Here is a 21,614-nt window from a genome sequence, read left to right on the forward strand (position 1 = left end):
TTTTCTTCAAGGGACCGATTGAACAGTAGGGTCGAAAGAGTACTTCCTTCTCTTACACCCTTTTTCATTGGGAGCACTTCGTTCTTGGCCGTATTATTCCTTCTTGGCTCTAGCACATACTGTATATTACCCGACTGTCCCTATAGCTTACCCCTATTATTCTCAGAATTTCGGAGATCTTGCACCATTTTACGCATTAGAACGCATCTGCCAGATCGACAAATCCTACGAACGCGTCTTGATTTTTCTTTACTCTTGTTTCTATTATCAGCCGCAACGCCAGAATTGCCTCTGGTGCCTTTACCTTTCCTAAAGCCAAACTCACGGTCATCTCACACGTTCTCACTTTTCTTCTTCTGATTATTATTATTGTCAGCAGCTTGGATGCATGAGCTGTTAAGCTGATTATGTGATAATTCGCGCACTTCAGCCTTTGCGGTCTGTGGTATCAACGATGGATAGAGGGATGGAGAAACAATTAAAATCGCTCAAAAGAGGAAAGGCCGCTGGAACTGATGGGATACCAGTTTGATTTTACACAGAGTACGCGATGGAACTTGCCCCCCTTCTTGCAGCGGTGTACCGTAGGTCTCTAGAAGAGCATAGCGTTCCAAAGGATTGGAAAAGGACACAGGTCATCCCCGTTTTCAAGAAGGGACGTCGAACAGATGTGCAGAACTATAGACCTATATCTCTAACGTCGATCAGTTGTAGAATTTTTGAACACGTATTATGTTCGAGTATAATGACTTTTCTGGAGACTAGAAATCTACTCTGTAGGAATCAGCATGGGTACCGAAATAGACGGTCGTGTGAAACCCAGCTCGCGCTATTCGTTCACGAGACTCACAGGGCCATAGACACGGGTTCCCAGGTAGATGCCGTGTTTCTTGACTTCCGCAAGGCGTTCGATACAGTTCCCCACAGTCGTTTAATGAACAAAGTAAGAGCATATGGATTATCAGACCAATTGTGTGATTGGCTTTAAGAGTTCCTAGATAACAGAACGCAGCATGTCATTCTCAATGGAGAGAAGTCTTCCGAAGTAACAGTGATTTCAGGTGTGCCGCAGGGGAGTGTCATAGGACCGTTGCTATTCACAATACACATAAATGACCTTATGGATGACATCGGAAGTTCACTGAGGCTTTTTGCATATGATGCTGTGGTGTATCGAGAGGTTGTAACAATGGAAATTTGTACAAAAATGCAGGAGGATCTGCAACGAATTGACGCATGGTGCAGGGAATGGCAATTGAATCTCAATGTAGGCAAGTGTAATGTGCTGCGAATACATAGAAAGATAGATCCTTTATCATTTAGCTACAAAATAGCAGGTCAGCAACTAGAAGCAGTTAATTCCATAAATTATCTGGGAGTACGCATTAGGAGTGATTTAAAATGGAATGATCATATAAAGTTGATCGTTGGTAAAGCAGATGCCAGACTGAGATTAATTGGAAGAATCCTAAGGAAATGCAATCCGAAAACAAAGGAAGTAGGTTACAGTACGCTTGTTCGCCCACGGCAGTGTGGGATCCGTACCAGATAGGGTTGATAGAAGAGTTGGAGAAGATCCAACGGACAGCAGCGCGCTTCGTTACAGGATCATTTAGTAATCGGGAAAGCGTTACGGAGATGATGGATAAACTCCAGTGGAAGACTCTGCAGGAGAGACGCTCAGTAGCCCGGTACGGGCTTTTGTTAAAGTTTCGAGAACGCCGTCATCTCTTCACCGAAGAGTCAAGCGGTATATTGCTCCCTCCTACATATATCTCGCGAAGAGACCATGAGGATAAAATCAGAAGCATACCAACATTCCTCCTTTCCACGAACAATACGAGACTGGAATAGAAGGGAGAACCGATAGAGGTACTCAAGGTACCCTCCGCCACACGCCGTCAGGTGGCTCGCGGGGTATGGATGTAGATGTAGATGTAGATGCCACGGCATAGCTTCAAAGGTTGGCACTACCACGAGACACCGACGACAGCGCTCTCTAGCTGGTGCTGTGCAGCTCCACGAGCATCGCGACTGCGACGCCCCATTTTATCAGGTGCAACCAGCCAGGACACTTCGCTTCAGTTTGCTCTCCATACGACGGGTCGAAGACGTCGCATCTCTACAAGTTATGTATTCTTTCTAGCACCAGTAAACTATTTTTAAAGTCACTGCAGTACCGACGTATTTTTCCTGCTCCTTCTCCTACCCACGCGCCGCCTTCCAGGCGGGATACAAAACAGTCTTCAGAGTTGCGTGGAGTCCTCCAGAGCTATCTTAAAATGTGATTCTAATACTGGATCTCCTATCTCTTTCAAATAGACTCCTGTTTCTTCTTCTATCACGTCAATCAAATCTTCTCTCTCATAGAGGCCTTCAGTGTATTCTTTCGCCGGCCGGAGTGGCCGAGCGGTTCTAGGCGCTGCAGTCTGGAACCGCGCGACCGCTACGGTCGCAGGTTCGAATCCTGCCTCGGGCATGGATGTGTGTGATGTCCTTAGGTTTAAGTAGTTCTAAGCTATAGGGGACTGATGACCTCAGAAGTTAAGTCCCATAGTGCTCGGAGCCATTTTTGTATTCTTTCAACCCGTTCGCTCTGTCCTCTGCGTTTAGCAGTGGAATTCCTGTTGCACAATTAATGTTACAACGCTTGCTTTTAATTTCACCTAAGGTTATTTTCACTTTCCTATAATCTGAGTCAATCCTTCCAATAGTAATTTATTTTTGTGTTTCTTCAAATTTTTTATATAGCCATTACGCTTTAGCTTCCCTGCGCTTCCTATTTTCTGGTTCCTCGGCGACTTGCATTTATATGTTCCTGAACTTCCCTGAACATATTTGTACTTCCTTCTTTCATCGATGAGCTGAAGTACGTGGTGATTCACCAACTATTGCCACCTAGAATAGCTCCGAAAGTACCATAGGAGCTGAAAAGTTTGTGGGACAAATGTTGCATGCTTCAACGCGGACCATAATATGACGTTGATTTTTTGTTGCTAGATGGGGTCGCGTTAGAGATATGAAGGTCTACTTTGTTTCTTTTGAACGGGATGCTATAGTTTGGTAATTACTTTCCGATAGCGGTTATCGAGACGAATCCATTGATGTGTAATAGTAAGGTTTTTGAAGGTCAGCAAAGGTTAGAAAGGTGGCATGAACGTCCATTTACAGAATGTGTTCGAAGCTATGACATTGGTATCAATGCAGTGCCGGAATCTTTTTATCACGGATTCTATTCCTTATCACTTCGGCACTATAGAAGCACATGCTCTGACAATTGTATCTGGTATATTGCCCAAATAGCAAATATTCGCCGAATACGGTGTGTCCATCTTACGTGTCATTGGCGTGTAAACACCAGCCGACGGTTTCCCAGTACAACACTAATAGGAACGGTAAGATTAGTGACGTTGAATAAAGCGAATGTGAACGATGTATTCCTGCGAAGAACAAGCCGATATGCTTCTTATTTATGTAGAATGCCAACGAAATTCAGAGAGAGCTAGAGACTTACACGCTGAATGATATCCTCAACATAGTCACCCTACCCGTCGTACGTTTACATATGTGTATGATAAATTGAGAACTGGATCTTTAATGCATCGGAAACATATGCGGCAAAGGAAAGTTACGAACCAGGAAACGTCAGTTGGCACTGTGGTTCGAGATCTTTGTGTTAGAGAGAGAATTGTCAGAGCATGTGCTTCGATCAGCGCCGATGAGATAAGGAATAATGATAAGATAATGATAAGAAGATTGCAGCACTGCGTTGACATCAATGGTCATCACTTCGAACACCTTCTGTAAATGGACGTTGGCGCCACCTTAGTGACCATCATTAACCTTCAAAGATCTTACTATTACACATCGTTGGATTAGTCTCAATAGCCGCTATCAGAAAATAAGTACCATACTATACATCCCATTTAAAAAATGAAGTTGACCTTCATATCTCTGGAGCGACCCCACCTACCAACAAAGAACCATATTATGGATCCCGTTATACCATGCAACTTTTGTCCCACAAACTTTTCACCTCCTATCATATTGTTGGTGGCAATAGTTAGTGACTCACCCTGTATTTCTTTTGCTACCCGTGGTTTCTTCGCAGTTACCTTCTTTGTAGGTATGGTTTTCTTTCCAATGTCGGTGATTGTCCTTTTTAGAGATATCCATTCCTTCACATGCTTAAAACGAAGAACATTTTGAGCCACGGCAGTGCGAACCAAAACAGGAAAAAAATGACCTCTAACATGGGGTCTAAAAAGTATAACTTAAGTGCAATGAGCTCCTTTTCCTTTGATAATGTGAAAATTCACCTTTTGTGCTTCTAGCTCTTTGCTGTTACGGACAATATACATATCGTAGCAAACAAATGGGTAAAGACGTCTGAAAGATTGACAGATGATACGCTGTACCCTAGATATTTTTAGGCATAGAGTAAGTGGATCAGACATTTGTGTCTAGTTGCAATACCATAGCAGAATATGTATGCCATTTTCCGTGTGAAACAATACGTTTCCATTATAAAGGTAGGTACAAAGATATAAAAATATATCGAACTTTTATCTGTTGGACCGAATGTACTCGCTGCGTTAACCCGTAACTGTGAATATAGTTCCAGTAACAAAACTAACAGGGGATTAATGCTTGCTGTGCCCATCGACAGTGTCAGAGGAATGTTTCCTCCTTTATGTATTGCGTTCTGCAGCTCGGTCGTAATAGCAAGGACCTTGTAGCAGTAAAGATGTTTGAGAGTAGTTTATAGCTGTTAATGTATGAATTTTAGAGCCCACGTTTACTGAAGATTTTTGTCTTGTTTTGGTCAATAGTACCATCTCTGAAAGTATGGAATATTTTTCGTAACACCATGTCACAATATATGAGGGGGGGGGGGGGGGTTCATTAAGTAATGCAATACATTTTTGTGTGAAAGCAGATTGGTTTCATTCAGGATTCCAACACACCATATTATTTCCCACCCTTTTGGCTGAAATACCATGTTTTTCAGCTTAATCTCCGTTCAATGTGACAGCCTTATGCCACCTTACTGGGACGGCCTATATGCACACATGATACAAATAATGGACGACATCAGTGCCAGCGTCTTGCTGCATCAATAATCTCTCCTCAATAATATACCCATCATACAGGTATTGCTTCCCTTCATTAGGCTAAACAGACGGATGTATGGTCTTCTGTAAGGCGCCAAGGAACAAAGCGGACACAAAGACGAGTGTATCAGCATTACCAACAGAACCGTCCAGTTAAGCAACGATTAGTTTTTGATCCACCGAATGAAAGTGCCCATACGCTATTTTGCTGCCGGCTGGCACACAGGAGATTGGACTGGTTTTCGCGAACTTGCGATGATGATAGTCACCTCGCCCAACGACTCGACGTGCCTTTGTTCACTGCCAAGTTGCCGTAGACAGTATGCAAGCGCCTATGAACATCTGTGATGCTGTAATTCTCCGATGAGTGGAACTCAATGATGCTTTTTTGTAGGTTATGTATAGTGCCACCACCTACTGGACCTATAGGGCTGAAGGAGGAACATTTCACGATGTCCCACAACAAGTTTCGCATTTTTTCAGCCGAAATTGGTCAGAAAACTACTGCGGCATTACGTATTGAGCACCCCTCGTATGTGGGTACGAAACATAAAAATTTGCGAAGTGTGTCGTTATGTGGATTCATAAGCAACAGTAGCTGGTTAATCGGTGGACACCACCAAAAACGAAACAAATAATAGTACTGAAACCATGAGCCGCCTGCGTTTTTAACACATCATAAGAGCCATCAAATGCGCTTCGGAATTGGGCAATTATTATAATCTGGGCGGCGTACGGTGGACCGGGGATGGCACCACAGTTGGTAGGAACAGGCCTGCCAACGTAACAGAGCGCCATGTGTACAGGCGGGCAGCGTGTAGGTAGTCACCACCTCCCAGCGGCGGAAGCGCGAGTGGCGCCGACACGCGCTGCAAATTGCGATATCTGGTTCGCAGGAAGCAAACAGTCCGCCATCCGTGATTGGTCGCCCCGTGCCGCTGTACTCGTTTCTCGGCCGCTAGCGAGGCTCTGCCGCCGGAAATTAATCCTCTTCTGCCGGCGGGGCACATTTTCGAATAGCGCCACCCGAGATTTCACGGCGTGATCAAAGATACGAGCTATGTTTCCCAGCACATTACATGGCAAGTTGGTTCAGTATACGAGGTCAATGAGTAAACATACGATTTGTTGAAAATATTGGGTTGTCACATAAGGCCGTAGCGTTTTTGTTTTGCAGGTTCGTATTTCGGCTACTACGGGTTTAATTAATGATTGTCATTTTTTATTTGTAGTTCACTGTTGATATTTGACTTTACATATTGCTATTTTCTAATTTGGAGACAGTGAGTGGAGCTGTAGGGGCTAGAGACAGAGGTGTCAAGTGGAGTAAACGGAACATTTCCGGCATATTCTTCTGTTTCAGTTCAGTGGAGGGGTGACAGCAGCAGAGGAAGTCAGAAGTATTTGCGCCTCGTATGGCGATAATGCCGTTGGAAAGAGCACGGCCATAGATGTTTTCTCGTTTTAAATGGCATAGTTTTGACGTTGGTGACTCTCAATGTTCAGGAAAATCTTTCAAGGTTTGAATGAGATCGTTTAAATGTATTAACCCACATCGATCCGTGTCAGTGTACTCGAGAACTGGCAAATGTGATGAACTGTGAGCATTCCACCACCGTGCAACATTAGAATGCAATGGAGAAGGTTCAAAAATCGGTTATATGTCTTCCGCATGCTTTAGGCCAAAATTACAATAATCAGCGGGTGCATCTCTGCTAGCGCGTCATCAATTGGCTTCTAAGGAACATCGACCATTTCTATCCTGTATCATTACTGGTGATGAAAAATGGTGTCTTTGTGCAAACATGAGGAAAAGAAAAGAATACTTAAGTCCAAACAAAGTAGCAACTTTCCATACAAATATCTGCGCGCATCCACAGAAGATAATGTTACGCATGTGGTGAAACAGCGACGGTGCTGTGTACTACGAATTGTTTCCTCAAGGTGTAACCATCACTGCTGAAATTTATTGTAAACAACTGAGACGTCTTGCAGACGCCGCCCAAGATAAACGACCCAGAAAGGCCGACTGAAGCGGTGCTATTCCACAATAATGACTCCCCCCTCCCGCCTTCTGCGACACTGACGAAAAACACTGTATAGGGGTTCCACGGACCCTTATTCAGCTGATCTTTACATACTGAAGATCCAAAGAAACTAGTAAACCTGCCCAATATCGTGTAGGTCCCCCGCGAACACGCAGAAGTACCGCAGAACGACGTTGCACGAATTCGACTTATGCCTGAAGATGTGTAGGAGGGAACTGACACAATGAATCCTTCAGGGCTGTCCATAAGTCCCTAAGACTACGGGGGGGGGGGGGGGGGGTACAGAACTTTCCTGAACAGCAAGTGGCAAGGCATCCCAGATATGCTCAATAATGTTCATGTCTGAGGAGTCTGATGCCCAGTGGAAGTGTTACTGGAGCCGGTCTGTACCGATTCTGGACGTGTGGGGTGTCGCATTGTCCTGCTGAAATTTACCAGGATCGTCGGAATGCACAATGGGTACAAATGGATACAGGTGATCAGAGAGAATGCACACGTACGTGCGTGTCACCTGCCATATTCGTATCCACACGTACCACGCGTCCCATATTACTCCAACTTCACGCGCCCCACACCAGTACAGAGCCTCCACCAGCTTGAACAGTTCCCTGCTGACATTCAGTGTCCATGTTGTCTCCACACCCTTGCATATCCATCCGCTTGTTACAATTTGAAAGGAGACTTGTCCGACCACGCAGCGTGTTTTTAGTCATCAACGGTTCACTGTCGGGGTTGACGGGCCCAGGCGATGCGTAAAGCTTCGTGTAGTGCAGTCATAAAGGGTACGCGAAAGGGCCTTCGGCTCCGAAAGCCCATATCGACGATGTTTCGTTGCATGTTTGGCACGCGGACACTTATCGATGGCCCAGCGTTGAAATCTGCAGTAATTTGCGGAAGGGTTGCACTTTTGACTTGTTGAACGATTCTCTTCAGTCGTCGTTGGTCCAGTTCTTACAGGATCTTTTTCCTGCCACGGCGATGTCAGAGATTTAATGTTTTACCGGATTCCTGTTATTCACGGTAAACTCCAGAAATGATCGTACGAGAAAACCCCCACTTCAGCGATACCTTGGAGATGCTCTGTCCGATCGCTCGTGCGCCGACTATAACACCACGTTCAGACTCACTTAAATCTTGATAACCTGCAATTGTAGCAGCAGTAACCGATCTAACAACTGCGCCAGACCCTTGTCTTATATAGGCGTGGCCGACTGTAGCCTGTTTACATATACCAGTTTACATATACCAGTTTCTTAGGCGCATCAATGTATACTGAATGTGAGTATTCCTCTTCGACATGTACTCGTAGTTGGACATTTAGGATTACTCATATTGCAGTTGCTACTTGTACTGACATATCATGCAGATTTTTTATTTATAAAGCTATGTGTGTTGTTACTTGCCGTATGCGTAAAATTTATAAAGGCGGCACTGTATGTGTGTTTGTTACAGGACGTGGTATTAACCCAGATAGTCCTGAATTATTTGTTTTTGAAAAATGATTTATATCTTATCTACATTCATTCACAAGGTTGTAAGGAACAAAGTAAAAACAATTTTGAGTATTTATTTTTATTTCGTATTTCCAAAAGTGGGCGTCCTTCCAGAAGGACGTCAGGACAATAAGGGAACATATTTTTAAAGTATATGACATTGCACAATTAACTTGTTTTCGTTTTTATACTTTGAAATAAACATAAATAAATTTGAATTATGGGCTAAAACAGCTAATAAATACAAAAACAAAGAAAATAACCTATACACATATTTTACGCACTAGTATGATAATACAAAAAGCAACAAACGTGATGTGGGTCGTCACATTTTACGCACATAGTAGTAGTTTTTTTGTGGCTTCTTCGACATTTCAGCTGCTTCTTCTTTTTTTTTATCTCGTCCGTTGGTAATTCAGCTACATAGTGTTATCTTCCATCAAATCTAGAATCTAGTTTTGCTCTCTTACAAGGACTTCATCTGCTGGTAGAGACTCTTTTGTTACTTTCAAGAATTGCAGTGACAATTCGACGACGAAAAGTCAGATGATCTATGGGTTCTTCGTTGTGCTTGTAAAGATCCCAGGCAATTTGCTCTGCAATGTCTATAAAATGTGCAGTGATCGGGAAATACCACTTTTTCCCTCTTATAGAGCATCTATATAGGGATACATTTTGGTCAGATCGATCTATGCCTGCCATATGAGTATTGTAGGAGTGTAATAAGTTAGGTTGAGGCACGCAAATCCTTTTCTTTTATTCCCTGGAAAATCTTGCTACAGAGTGTAGTGGTTGCAATCTGTCAAAGTTGGTGGCTACAGTAACAACACTGTTGTCATTCACACGTACAATGGAAATCCCGGATGCTGAATCAGAACAAACTTCATATGATCCTCTATTTTCTTTTATCATTTTATCTACAGATGATAGAGTACAATTCTTAACTCTATTTCCTCTTATTCTTCCTGTTTCTTCCACGCCCCTCTCGTTTAGGTCATGTGGTAGTTCAACGCTGGTAAAGAGGTTATCAAAGTATATTCGATATGGAACATGTGGAAGTAACTGGTCAACGTAAGTCATTACCACACCGTACCCCACACCTTTCGTTTCATAATCCTTACTACACGTGCCAGCTCCTTGGTAGGGTTAGAGCCAAATAATATATCCACCACTTGCGCCTCCACACCAAAATTTGAATGCACATCGGATTTTATGAAATGTTTGCACCCGTGACTTCCGAAGTATGGGACCATCGATTCATCGACAGAATGATGCCGCACGTTAGGCACAACTTGTTTGAATCTATCATTCAGCATACACAGTAATGGGCGGATTTTCCCAAAACTGTCTGATTTATCTAAATTGTCATTGTTGCATACATGCAAATTGGAAAAGATAAAGTCAAATCGATCTCTGGACATGGCATTTGTTACTAGGTTGTTGTGATTGCCAGTACATCTTTCTGCGTGACACTGTTACATATCCACTTAGCAGAAGTATTGCAATAAACACCAAGATCTCATGTTCTGAAAAATCACCTAGTCTATCTCTCTTGGCTGCGTGCTGATTTGTGTAAGTGACCATCATTTGAAGCACTTTGTTATCAAAAAACTGTTGGAAATATTCAAGCGGTGTTCGCCCTTTCTTCATTGCAACTGTGAACATTAGAGGCCTTACAGGTGCTGGACTAACTATTTCACCACTTTTCCAGTTATATTTCTTGAGGTTTAGAACTTTATTCTTCGATAGCCATGCTGGTTTGTTTGTGGTTGTTGTTGTTATTGTTTCTGTTTTTGTACTGCTGGAGGGTCCTGGAACAACATCAGAGGTAAAGGATTGTATCCATGTTGCATTCACTGCATTACCATTGGTAGAAATGGCCAAATCACAAAGCGCAGTAGCATTGATCTGACTTACTGGTAATTTATCTACACTTGGATTTTCTTCAGCACCCGAATCTTCTTCTGTTACGTCATCAGTTGAATTTAGAGGAGGGTGTAATGTTACATTCACACCATTATTAAGTATTTCCTCATCTTTTGATTCTAACATGTCCAAAAGTTCCATCAGTGTACATCGTTTTCTGTGAATACAAAATGACAACATATTACCCTGACGGCCTTCTGGAAGGACGGTTGAATACATTATTGAATTACAACTGACGAAAACTTTCAAAAGTAATATGAACCCATAAATAGTATAGGTTAATTCTTTAAGATATTATATGACAAGCTTTAGAATTCTTGACGCAATATGAAAGAAAATATACATACCCATCGATGACAAGGTCAGTCAGTTCGTCCATGGTAAAATCGGCCCTATTTTCAAGACACAGGTTCTCACTCACTATGAACGATAGCGTCAAACTGTCTGTCGCAGCGCGCAACTGACTCTGCCTACTTCATATAACAATGCGTCACAGTCCGTTGCAACAATGCATTATTCGCAAAAATAAATAATTTCAACAGTGAGTGACGTCGTCCTTCCAGAAGGACGTCAGGGTAATCTGGATTAATATGAAATTCCATTTAGTTGGTGACATGACATATTATAATAGTATTTAATTAACAGAATCCGAGAAGTGGTTCTTCTTAATATTGTAGATGATACCTTAGTTCATCTAGCAGCAATAACAGACATATGACGTCACAAGACGGGACGCGGGAACTGTGCCAGCAGAACTACTCACATGTTGATCAGCTGCAGTAATGAAAGCTAGGGTGTATCACCCTTTTATCTACGTGTCAAAGCACTTACTTGCTTTTATGTAGAGCAGTTTCATTAATCCGCGGATATGGTCCGGAATAGCGTGTGAGACTCATTCGTGTACTTTCAAGACGTAATTAGAACGTAATTTTAACTAAATTCTCGATAAAGACGTGACGAACTACAACGACATGACTCACTTAGTGTATTATCGGCGATGTAGTGAATGACCACCTGAATGACCACCCAGCGAAGTGCTTTGCACAAACTATTCAACGATGACATGCCGTTAGGAAGTGTGTGGTTAAGCTCAGTCATCTGCAAGAAAGATTCACTGTATTGTGAATTCAGAAATGTCTAATTTGTGCTGAGGTATATTTATACCATATATACTTCGGCAGAGCATATTTATAATACAACATACTTGGCATCCCTACAAACTTCATTGTTTAGATGAGATAAAATTTTTAGACTCTTTCACAGTAATCCAATGACAGCTTCTCATCAAAAGCAAAAGATTAAAGATCTACAAGTTATCACTGTGCGGTGTCAACGACGTTGCATGAAGATCTCAAATTTCTGGATGATTATAACTTTAGTGTTTTGTTCTGACTGTAGCAGGATACAACTAAGTTCGTTATAAATCCTGCTATTCCAGCACAAATAAAAACAGTTATGTGTAATCCGTGGTAACACAGAGAACAGAACAGCGATTTGAATCTTTAACCACGTGCTGTCTGATTTCGCAGTACATGGCAATCTTGGCACAGTTTAATACACGAAGTAAAAGAGCGAGCATACTTCTTTCAAGCATAGAGCACATATATTTATCGATGAAATGGTGTTGGTCAGGTTCGTTGCTCTTTGTTTCGAATCCAGTAACAGATAAGGGAGGCAATCGGATCAATGTATTAATGAGATGGCAATCAACAATAGTTTTCTAAATTTGGTGGAGGGTGGAGGGGTGGCTAGCAGATGGTGAAGGTATTACAATCACTTCAGGCAAAACATGGGATGGTTACTCAGAGAATATTCTCCAGCTCCTGTGCAATGAAACTTTATGCACCTACAGTCAGACTTTCGCGTTGTTTTTAATACTAACATTAATCCCTCCATTCTTTCTTGCACATATCACTAGACTGAGGTCCACTGACTCCTCTATGCGTCGTCGACTTCGGTTGATAGTGTTGTTTGAATATGGCCTAAGCACAGGCGGAAACCGGCCATTTCAATAACGTTCCATCGCGATCTAGTCGGTTTTTTCGCTGATTTAGTTTTGATCTCCACCATGAAACTTCTCCACTGGGAGCCACCAATAGCCTCCGGAACCACCTATAACCTCCCGCTGCCAGAGCTGATGTATCGAGGAAGTTGCGGAATTTTGTTCTGATTTACACTTTGCTACTGGTGATTATCGTTGGTGTCGCCTATGCCTGATTCGGGAGCTACTTCAGCCTCCACGTACAATTTACTATGATGAGACTGAGCCGAAATGTGAGACGATCTATAGTGTCATTAAAGTAATTTTATAGTATTTCAGGTACTTCACGTTCAGTTTTGAAGTCTTGCATTTAGATTTAATGAACTGTCTGATTTCAATTCCAAATGCAGTTTAAAAGGGCTTTTAGTACATTGAGGCGTTCTAAAGTCGTATATACTGCAGTTTAAGATTCTTTGTGGACTCAAATATGTGTCCTAAATCTACCAAATATGACCATCGAAGTTATTTATAGTATGTTACTTAATCAACAGTCCAATGTATAGTGTCATCGACTGCAAATCTCATTACTTTAACTTCAGAGATATGTTATACGCGTTTGTTGTTGACTCTGAGGTGGAGAACAGTAGAAGATTTCGTTTTAGACCACATATTGTCCCACTGCCCATTGTTACAAAAAAGTGTTTGAATTAGGGGAGGTAGAGTTATAAGGATATGTTTATTTTTAAAGATATTTGTTCATTTTCATCATCAACAGTTATGACCAGGCCCAACGTATATGATACTTGACTTCCAGTACAAATTTCAAGTCAATTTCAGTCAGAACGAAAAAAAAAAAGAAGTTGGATTAAACTGAAAAGATGTACAACATCTTGAGTAATACAAAAGTTTCAGATTTATCAGCAGAGTAAATCCCTAATTGGGGCTAAAACCGTATTAAGTATAATACCTGAAGAAATACGAACCAATCTCATGTTCATGATAGCTAACAGACATCCTAACCGTATAGTCGGTGAAACAGTTTCTTCCCGCAGTTTCCTGTAGACACTTTATCATCGAAGGTACATTACTTTTATCTCTGAACACGACAGATACCATAAGTCTTGTTTTTGTGTGGACTGAAAATCGGTATGTCCCTATTTTATCCCGAGAAGCCTTGACGATCGTCGTTTCGAGAAAAGAAATTACGTAGTAGCTTTCTATGCGGTAGAACATTAACGTCATAAATTTGAAATATTGCGACAGTTTATATCCAAACAATATGTCGCGAACATTTCACCGTTATGTGTATTGATTACACGGGTCGAAGAAGTACTGCATTGGACTTTATGTATTTTTACCTCGAATGGTGGCTCCATTAGCTCAAGCCTGGCACATAGAAACTGACGGACTCGCTATTACGTTCCTTCTCTAAGGCCACAAAAATGAACAAGCTGATCTTAATGAACGTTAGCCTGTTTATAATTATGGTCAATGCCTATGGTTCCACTGCTTCAAGCGACATGTTTAATATATCTGTTTAGAACTGCTCACTGTAACTACCATCGTTGTTGTACGATTGTTTTCTAATAGGAGAGGCATTCAATAAGTAACGCAACACATTTTTCTTGAAATCTGGTTCGTTTTATTCAGGATTACAATGTATCGTATTATGCTCCATGATACTGGCTACAAAAATATTTCAACATGATTTTCATTCAATGCGAGGTCCCTACGCCGCATTACTGGGAGGGCTTGTATGCCTGGATGGTATCATTCTACTGCTCCACGTCGGAGCCAACGTCTTGCCGCATCAACAACCTCCCGACTTTCCACGTCCTGCTTCCTGCAGAGAGCACCCTTCATTGGGCCAAACCGATGTAAATAGGAAGGTGCGGGATCCGGGCTGTAGGGTGGAAGAGGAAGAACAATCCCACGAACGTACAACACTTCCGGTTACTATTATATTAGTAATACACTGAAAATGTTATTCTTCTGAAATGATACTACTTTGACCGTGATCGTGTGTAATGGGAAAAAAATCGGACTTAGCAAGTAATGTACCAGTGATTTGATATGAAGTGTGCAGGAGGAGTATTAGTGCGTTCAGGCAACAGCTGGAGCTCAATGACACTTACTGCCTGTACATTACAGTAGGAAAATGATTATACTTATAGGTAAAACGCTGAATAATGTTAGAACCCAACGGACTGGCAGGAGATTCCTTTGTTAGCTTAATTACAGGAAATTACTAATACTGAAGTAGCTATGCAGTAATTATATCTTTTAAACTGATTATTATTTTCATTCACAAGGAATATTCACTTCCTTATATTCTTTAGCTCAAATGGAACATGTGATGCCTAAATTTAGTTTAGTTTGAAAATTTTTAGCCAGTTGCTTATTTTTGGTTGGTGTTGTTGTTGTATGACATTTAAATCTGGCTCAACTATTAGCATGGTGACCCAAAAACTAAAATATCGGTGGACTCAGATCGTGGCATAACACTTTAGCCACAACCCAATATGAGAAACACTCTTAACTACATAAGACATGAAAATGTAAACACTATTACTTCAATTAGAAAATCTGAACTCAATACCTCAACTGTCCACTTATGAAAACTGCATGGAGTATTTCGAAACTTATGCTCAATAAATAATTATGTACTTCACAACCCCACAAGCTTATTAACTTATGCTAAAGAAGATAATTGCATTTCAGTTCCGTAAAATGGATTCTCGGATTTATCGTGGCACTTGCGATGGTGCAATTTCTACGTAAATGACTAAGGATAAAATACGGTGGCTCAACATAAAGTTTACACTCCACAAAATTACTATTGAAAAAAAAACCACATAACTGGTCCATGCAACTACGCGGTACTTAATCGACAATTTGAGATGAAGGTAGTGCAAACGTCGATCTTCTGTGCTTTTTTTTTAAAAAAAAGGGCCAATGAATCCATGCCTCTTCCTGTGTAACAAACTCTGAAATTTCTCTTATTGGCATCGCATTTTCGAAGTACAGAGCTAACCGATGTATGCCATGAATAATAAGCAGCATTATGTCCGCATCCGAGGCTATATTATATAATCTTGTAGTTCTTCTCGCGTCTTTCAGTTCACCAGTTGCACGCTCTTTGGCTGCTAACCACCGACTGACTCAACCACACAGGACTTTGAAGTTCGACCGACAGATCCACATTTTCTATTCCCACCTAGCCAGTTTCGTTGCGAAGGGTCTTCCCTCGAATGAAACATAAGATAAAGAATCAACCAACCTGCATCGTGTGCATTTTTTCAGGGGCGTATTCAGTCTAGACTACAGTTTTATGACAATGAGCGACCGCATGGAATTGCGCTTGTCGAGGACTGTTGCATCGAGAACATATTCTGTGAACGGATCTACCTGCCGCCTCCCTCGACTTAAACCCCAAAGATCATGTGTGGCATATGTTTGGGAGACGTACTATAAGACGATCACAGAAACCGATTATCATCCAGTAGTTGTCAACTGCACTGGTGGAGGAATGGAACATCCTACCACAACATCTTAGCAGCCTCGTGGGCAGGCATAGGAAAATAACGCACAGCGTGATTAGACAGTCTATTGAGACCCATGTCTCGCCTCTTGAAATGTCCTGGGGATCATTATAAATCGCGATGGCTTCAGTGTAATTATTGTGTTTGAAGGGAAATGCCATTTCTTTTCGTTTCATTGAGCATCTCTTTCAGTTACCTTCGGTACTGTACTATTTTCTCTATGTACGGTCCTAGTTTCATTGAGATATGTTACTTGTTGGTGACACATAATGGGAAAATTACTTTCGCGTTTCAGTTTAGCACACCAGTGTATTTCTGCTTTAGGATGGAGAAATTTGTAATTGTTAAATTTGGAAATGTAAAGGCTCAGTCTAGGTGTAGTGGAGATATGCAATGTGAAATGGAAAGAAGATGATGCTTTCTGGCCAGACAAATATAGGGTAATATCAACAGCGGGCGAAAATGGGGTAAAGATGGTACCATTCGTTGCGAGTAACAAAGTAGAGCAGAGGATGAGCTACTTGGACGAGATCAGTTACAGGGTTCTCATCAGATTCGACAGCCAACGCCGGCAGCGATAGTCGAAGTATACATGGCGACGTCGCAAGCAGAAGATGGAGAGACAGAGACATTGTATGACGATACTGGACAAATAACCAGTATGTAAACGAAGATGAAAATCTAATAATCATGGAGACTGGAATGCGGTTATAGTGGAAGGAATAGAAGCAGGGCCAACGGGAGAACGTGGGCTAGGTAGCACCAATGAGAGAAGAGGAAGACTATCTCAGTTCTGCAATAATTTTCACGAGGCAATAGCTGACAATCTGCTCAAGAATCACTCGTGGAGATGTGTTTTGAAAAAAACGCGGAGGTACGAGAAGGTTCCAGCTGGATTACATCTTGGTTAGACAGTGGTTTCTATAACCCGCCAGGGTAGCCGAGAGCGCTAAAGCGCTGCTTCATTGACTCAGGTAGGCGCGCCGGCCCTGATCGAATCCGCCTGGCGGACTAACGACGAGGGCCGATGTGCCGGCTAGCCTGGATGTGGTTTTTAGGCGGTTTTCCGCATCCCGCTAGGTGAATACCGGGCTGGTCCCCATATTCCGCCTCAGTTACACGGCTCGCAGACAGCTGAACACTTTCGCATTATTCCATGGATTACACTCTATGCAGACAGTTGGGGTACACTAATTCCATGCTGGGAGGTACGGGGTGGCGGCAAGAAGGGCATCTGGCCACCCCTTAAACATTAACATGCAAAATCCGATTAACGATGGCTGACCCTGTGTAACTGCGGGACAAGGCTCAAGCTATAGATAGATAGACAGTGGTTTCTATATCCGAAACTAGATTGTTAGGCGCACCCAGCTGCAGTCATAGTCACATCATAATGTAGCAATGATGAAGAGTAGACGGATGTTTAATAGGATAGAAAAATCAGTGAGTAAGGAAGTGGGATACTGTAATACTGAGGAATGATGAGAGGCGCTAAGGATTTGCTTACTGCGATAGGATATATCAATGTAAACAGTTCAGGTTGAAGAGGAGTGGACATCCTTAAAAAGGGCGGTAACACGTTCTAGATAGTCAGAGATACGTAGAAGGTAGACAAAAGCGTAGACTCCTAAGGTAATAAAAGAAATATTTCAGTTGATCTACAGAAAGAGGAAGTGCAAAAATAATCGTGGAAGAAGAGGAATACAGCAACATAAATCACCTCATAATGAAATAAACGGGAAGTGCAGAGTAGCCAAGGCAAAATAGCAGCAGGGAAAATGATTGTCAGAATGAGTGACCCAGAAAATAGAAAAGTCAAAACTATAGTCGGTGAAATTGCAAGGTTTCGTGGTAACATTAAGATTGCAATGCGAATCCTACTTTTAAACACAGAGAAAAGAGCAGATAGGTGGGAAGATTCATTGAATGCTTAAATGAGGAGAAAGGGGAATCGATAACGAAGATTTAGGGATTCCAGTATTGGAGTCAGAATTGGGAGATCTCTGTAACACTTGAGATCAAAATGATCAAGGAGTGCTAAGGCGACAGAAACAGTACAACGCCTCTAGCTGAGGTGAGCAGTAGCCCTAGAATAGTGGATGCCTTCTGGGACTTAAAGTGTAAATACCTTTCGTTTCATCTACGTTATCATGAATTTTAATTTTTCCGGATAGAGGGGAATAGTGAATTAATTTCTATTAATGTTTGACAGATATTAAATACTGTGATTGTAAAAGCTTTTTTTTTTATGTATGCTGTATTAATCACGTTCAAATTGCAATTAGCCGTGCCTTCAAATAATTTATTGAAACTTCCTGGCAGACTAAAACTGTGTGCCCGACTGAGACTCGAACTCGGGACCTTTGCCTTTCGCGGGCAAGTCCTCTACCAACTGAGCTACCGAAACACGACTCACGGCCGCTACTCACAGCTTTACTTCTGCCAGTACCTCGTCTCCTACCTTCCAAACTTTACAGAAGCTCTCCTGCGAACCTTGCAGAACTAGCACTCCTGAAAGAAAGGATATTGCGGAGACATGGCTTAGCCACAGCCTTGGGGATGTTTCCAGAATGAGATTTTCACTCTGCAGCGGAGTGTGCGCTGATATGAAACTTCCTGGCAGATTAAAACTGTGTGCCCGACCGAGACTCGAACTCGGGACCTTGCCCGCGAAAGGCAATGGTCCCGAGTTCGAGTCTCGGTCGGGCACACAGTTTTAATCTGCCAGGAAGTTTCATATCAGCGCACACTCCGCTGCAGAGTGAAAATCTCATTCTGGAAATAATTTATTGTCCATATCTTGTCAATTCTACATGAATACACAGAATTTCGACCGTGTCTTTTGAAGAAATACCTTCAGTTATGCTTAGTTGTGGCGAAAACCAAATCGATGTGGGGCGTGCGCAGCAGACAATGGGCGGCCGTGAGACGAGACACTTCCGGGCAGTGACGGAGGTCGGGACTGGAGACAGCGCTGAGACGGTGGACCAGCAGCAGGGACAGGTGCGGGTGTGTTTGCGCAGGAGCGCGGCGGCAAACACGCTGTCGCCTGAGCGCGGCACACCTGCAGGGACGGAGCTGTCTATTGACACAGCGGCTGGCTGGCCAGCCAGCGGCCGACGGCTGTCTGCGGGCAGCGCTGCCTTCGTCTCCACCCCTCCGCCGCCGCGGTCTTACCTTGAGGGAAGCCTCCGCAAACACTTAACCACTGGACCCACCACCGTGTTTCCTTTCTGTTAGTCAATGTGGTTTTCCTGCGGACTGTCGTACCTGTAAACTGTTACTATGATGGAACTGGAAAGTGAACAGCTTCAAAGAACACTATCAAATTGAAACTACAGTATTTCGCTGGGAGCTGTTGTTTATGTTATGATCTTCAGACTGAACCCTATTCTGATGCAGGTCTCCATGCTACTCATCCCTGTGCAAGTCTTTTTATCTCTACCCCAACTACCTGCATCCATTTACCACACCATTTACACACACACACACACATACACACACACACACACACACACACACACACACACACACACACACACACACACTTCCCTCCACTACCATATTGACAATTCATTTATGACTGAGAAGATATCCTATCAAGTGACCCCTCTTTATAGTCAAATTGTACCATAAACCCTTATTCACCATTCGTTTCCGTCAAATGCTGCGTTCCAGAGAAATATCTTCAAAAAATACTTCGTATTTCTGTGTTACGAAGTTTGCCTTCTTCGTGTTTCCAGTCTGCTTTTTGCATCCTCCCTACTTCGACCATTGCTGTCTAAATATAGAAGTCATTGACTTCTTTTTGTGTCTCATTTCCTAGTATAATTTTATTAGTATCAATTGATTTAATGTGACTACATTCTATTAACCTTGTCTTACTCTCCTTGATATTCATCTGATGGCATACTTTCAAGACACGACCTATTCTGTAGAACAACACTTCCAAGTCATTCTTCGCTTCTAAGGTAATTCAGTGACATCGGTAAAGCACAAAGTTTTGATTTCTTCTCCCTGAACTATAATAACTTTTAAATTTTTCATTGGTTCCCATTCCTGGTCGCTTAATTTGCAGACTGCATAACGTGCAGTGTGACTACAATCCAGTCTCACTCCTTCTTCAGCTACAGCCTCTCTTTCATGTCCTTCGGATCGTATAACTGTAATACGTTTTCAGTTCAAATAGTAGACTTAGGCTACCTGTAGTTCATCCCTCCTGCCTTCAGAATTTCAATGTCGTCTAAAACTTTCTTTCTGTCAAGAAATATTCTATACGTAGGTTTTTCCCTTCTTTAACTTGTCCTCTGAGGCAAATCACAGGGCTAGTATTGCCTCACATGTTTCTTCCTCATCAGGAACCCGACGTGATATTCCTGAAGGTTTCTACCAGTTTTTCCTTTTCATGTAAATACTTTTGTCTGCGGGATATACAGCAAGTCACACGGGAGACGGACGGTTTTCTAATAAAGAATACGCTGTCAGTTTTAAAATTAATGTGTGTTTATTAACGTTAAATCGAAGTTCACTACTTGACATTTAATGTAGGCCAAATCTTTTTGTGAAAAATAATGACGTCGCTGCAGTGTCCATCATTTTGAATGCACAATTCAGGTCCCTTCTCCAAATCCTCGACCATATGGAGAAATGTCTGGACTGGGATAGCAACAATTTCTTGAATGACTAGATTCGTCAGTTGGTCCAAATTTTGCGATTCGTGGCTATAGACACGGCTCTGTAGTTGCCACGAAGAAAAAAAAAAAAAAAAAAGAAAAGAAAATAAACACGTAGTGATGTCAGGAAACCTGGGAGGTCAAAGACTTTAAAACATCAGATAATCTGTCTGCGAAATTTGCAACGAAGAACTGCCATTGAAGCATTCATGGTGTATGAGATAATGCACTCCTGCTGGAACCAAACATCCTTTAAAGAGAGTCTTTGTCTCCTCAGTAGTGGTTTCAAGAACTTTTGAAGCCTATGGATGCACGGAACCGAGGTTCCGCTGGCTGGGCCCATTTCCTTCCAAAAAAGTACGGTCCAATAATGCCGACAGAGCCAATAGCACACCAGATTGCGACTCTCTCAGACTGTACAGGACGCCGATGATAAGGTGTGGGTGGTCAGGAGGTCAGTAAGGAAGTTTTTGTTTATTGATGGTCTCGTTTAAATGAAAATGAGCTTCTTCGCTCACCAGAAAACTACATTTCAGTCAAAATTATTTCATTTATCAAGCAAACTATTCGCCTGCAACAAATCCAACGTGTTCAGTTGTTGTACAATAAATCTGTACATTTAAATGTACGCTAAATTCATCTAACAGATTCACGACTGATTACTAGCCTGCTGGCATGACGTCTAGCAGACCGTCCTGTGGCATTGACTACCGATTCTCGTAGCCTTGCAATATTGTCTGCAATCGCTACACCGCATCTGACGCCTGTACACTTTTTATGCAGTTGATCTGATCGGTTCCATCCACGTGAGGATTGTGGTACGACAAGGAACAGCTC

This window comes from Schistocerca americana, chromosome 1 (genome assembly GCF_021461395.2).
Source record: "Schistocerca americana isolate TAMUIC-IGC-003095 chromosome 1, iqSchAmer2.1, whole genome shotgun sequence".
Lineage (NCBI taxonomy): Eukaryota > Metazoa > Arthropoda > Insecta > Orthoptera > Acrididae > Schistocerca > Schistocerca americana.